The sequence below is a fragment of the Lepidochelys kempii genome, chromosome 3 (assembly GCF_965140265.1).
Source record: "Lepidochelys kempii isolate rLepKem1 chromosome 3, rLepKem1.hap2, whole genome shotgun sequence".
Lineage (NCBI taxonomy): Eukaryota > Metazoa > Chordata > Testudines > Cheloniidae > Lepidochelys > Lepidochelys kempii.
In genome coordinates this window covers 204,266,806-204,270,679 of record NC_133258.1, presented here as the reverse complement: position 1 = coordinate 204,270,679, position 3,874 = coordinate 204,266,806, and positions in this window count along the sequence as shown.

Genomic DNA, 3,874 nt, shown 5'->3' with positions numbered 1-3,874 from the left:
GCGCAATAAATAGAACGCGGAGAGCAGCGATCGCTCCGCTCCACCCAGCCCCAGCCCGAAATAATCGAAACCCGAGATAGGGATTGGGGCAGGGCTGGAGCTCAGCAGGGGAGGGAGTCTTGCTGTTTGCCCTGGGCAGGGGCTGCAGTGTCTCGCTGCGCAGGGGATGCTGGAGGGGGCTGAACTCCCGGTGCTGGGCCATTGCCCTGGTACGAGGGGAGGGGGCTGTCGCTGTGCTGGGGATGCTGGGCCGTTGCCCCTATGCATGGAGGGGGAGGGGGCTGCAGGGCGGGTGCAAGGCCATTGCACTGGTACATTCAGAGGAGCTGTCAGCCCTCACCCCCACCCCATAGCTGTCCTCCCCAGCACTCCTCAGCTCTGCTGTTGGCCTCTTCCCCTCTGTGAGCCTCAGCCCCCCCGAACCCGGGGATGAGGGGAGAGTGATCCCCACCTTCCGCCAGTGATGTTACAGCCCCGTGATATGGAATGGGCCTGCTGTGGTGCAGAGACACCCCACAGCTCGCTCCAGCTCCTTTGCCTTGGGCAGAGTGCCTGCTGCTACCTTCTCCCCACCTTAGGCCTTCCTGTCATCCCCCGGCTGCCTGTCTACACGTGGCACTGGCCACCTCTTCTGCTCCCACACCAGCTCCCTAGCTTGTGGGAGCTCAGTGCTTGGACCACCATGGGCCTCTTCAGGGAGTGCTGCATCTATCTGTAGGAAGGGGACTTGTGGGGGAGGGTTCTTAAGTCCTCAGGCTGCCACCAACATCACCTCAAAGCCAAGTGCATCTCATCAACACCTTCCTGTGCTCCGATGTGCATTGTCTCAAGGGGGTACCATGCTTGGCCACCTACCCCTGTAGTAGCTTCACTTACAAAGGAGGAACAGTACCAGATAAGTGCAGTTTGTTATTTGTGCTGATATTCATGCAAAACACACAAACCACATCTGAAGAGTCAACTCTGCTACTCCTTGTTTTAATTTCCCCTCCACTCCCTGTGCCTTCTGCTTCCATCTAAGCCCCCCTTGTTACACCCCTCCTCTGCTCCCTTCATAAGTGATTGGGCCTTTTCTCATATTGCCCCCCTGACTGGAATCTCCTCCCTGATCCCATGAATTGCATAACTTCACTCTCCTCCTTCCAATCCTTCCTTTTGGAGTCTGTTCTTTTAAGCCCTGTCTGCACTGGAGACATTTGCACGGCTGGACCTACAACACTCTAAACCTAGCACAAAGATGTGCTGCACTGGTTCAAAACAGGGCTTGCACGGGTATAACTTAGCCCTGCATGATCCCCATTTGCATCTTCGTGAGGAGGTTGCACTGCTTCAATTGCTCCCTCAGCATGAGACTACATGGAAGCCTGGGTCGTGGCTGCTGTAATGGGCAGGTGACTCCAGGTGCCTGAGCTTGCCACAAGCTGGCATCACTAAGGGGTACACCTGCCTGCATGCCGGTAGTTAAACAGGCAGGTAACATCTGATCAAGATGCAGCAGTGTTAGTGGTGGGGGAGAACCAATCCCTGTGGCCCCCCTTCCCTGAAGGGCTCTCTTGCAGCAGGGCAATAACTGCAATCCTTGGTATGGAATCTCAGGTTTCCCCAGAGACCAAGCATCCCTCTGGGCAGGTGTGCAGTGCAAGGTGAGAAGTAAAGGAGGTGCAAGGATCGGGGTTTTTCCAGCAGCACCAACAACCCCAGCAAAGCATCTCTCCATGCAAGGCACATAGGAACAGCAACAAATTCCTCCCCGCAGGGCGATGGAGCAGCCTGCTGTTGATGTTAAATTGGGAGGGAGCCAGGCTCCAGGGTGGCGGTGGTGGTCTCTGGGGGCAGTGCAGGTCCTTGCCAGGTGGGACTGGTGTCATCATGGCCGCAGTGGGGCCAAGCAGATGGGGCTGGGCATGCGGCAGGGGAGACTTGCTAAGGAGCTGGTGTGGACAGCGCTATGTCAGCCGACCCAGCTACCACCAGTCGTTGGGGGTGGTTTAATTATGCCAACTGAGAGCTCTCTCCTGTCAGCATAGAACGGCTACACGGAAGACCTTATTGTGGTACAGCTGTGCTGCTGTAAGGTCTGTAGTGTTGACATAGCCTAAGAAGTTAAGCTATGAGGCTGAGGGACCTGAAAAAATCCACAGCCTTGAATGATGTAGTTAAGCTTACTTAACCATCTCTCTCCCCCTGCTGTAGACAGCCTTAAGTTGATGGAAGAATTCTACTGCCTTTCAGAGACGTGGGTGAACTACACTGATTGGAGAATCCCTCTCGTCAACAAAGGTAGAGTCTTCACTGAAGCACTACAGCAGGGGTAGGCAACCTGTGGCATATGTGCCAAAGGCGGCAGGCGAGCTGATTTTCAGTGGCACTCACACTGCCCGGGTCCTGGCCACCGGTCCGGGGGGCTCTGCGTTTTAATTTAATTTTAAATGAAGCTTCTTCAACATTTTAAAAACTGTATTTACTTTATATACAACAATAGTTTAGTTATATATTTTAGACTTATAGAAAGAGACTTTCTAAAAAAGTTAAAATTTATTACTGGCCCACGAAACCTTAAGTTAGAGTGAATAAATGAAGACTCGGCACACCACTTTCTGAAGGGTTGCCGACCCCTGCACTACAGTGATGCAACTGTAGCGTTTCAAGTGTAGATAAGCCCTCAGGATGGGGAAGCCACAAGACTACTGTAGATCCCTTTGAAACTGACTAGATTGCCAGAGGGCATCCCTTTAAAAATGCTAAGAAATACCTCAAGTTGGGTATTTTAAGTGGATAATTCCCCCCCAAAAAAATCATATTAATGGCCGAACTGTTTCCCTCTGGTGTTCTGCAGATTGTATCAGAGCAGAAACTCAGACACAATTTGTTGAGTAAAGCTCCATTTGCCACTTTTAAAATCACCAACAAAAGAAGTTTGATTTACTTGTTGCCCGTAGTTCAAGGAAGGAAGGTCAGTAGAAGCTGGCCAACAACTCCAGTGCTGTGTGGTTAGGACACTTTTCAAGATCTATGGGTCTTGCACATGCCTATCACAACATGTGGTGTACCTCATCCAGTGCACTAAATGCCCCAACAACTATATGGGAGAAATGCAGACAATCACTCTCAAATGAACTCACACAGAGAAATTATAAAAGATAAAACACCATATCACTTGTGAACAAGCACTTTTTACAAAGCGATCACTCCAAGGCTGATCTCTCAGTCCTCATCCTGAAAGGAACCCTGCACAACACATTCAAAAGACAAGCCTGGGTGCTAAAATTCATAACTTTACTAGATACTAAGAATCATGGACTGAATAGAGACACTGGATTTATGGCTTATTATACTAGTGGTTCTCAACCAGGAGTACACGCATCCCTGGGGATACTCAAAGGTCTTCCAGGGGATACATCATCTAGATATTTGCATAGTTTTACAACAGGCTACATAAAAAATACTAGTGAAGTCAGTACAAACTAAAATTTCATACAATGACTTGTTTATACTACTCTATATACTATACACTGAAATGTAAGTACAATATTAAATATTCCAGTTGATCTATTTTATAATTATATGGTAAAAATGAGAAAGTCAGCAATTTTTCAGTAATAGTAGGTGTGACACCTTTGTATTTTTATTTCTGATTTTGTAAGCAAGAAGTTTTTAAGTGAGGTGAAACATGGGGGTATGCAAGAGAAATCAGACTCCTGAAAGGTTGGAGCCACTGTATTACAGCAATCTGTAACCCACTAACAACCCTCCCACACACACTTCCCTTCTTCCCCTGTGATTGGAGGAGTGTTAACAGTCCACTTCACTTTGAATGGTCCCTTGAAATGTGTTAACTACTTATGCTAAATAATCTGTTATACCTGGTATTTAG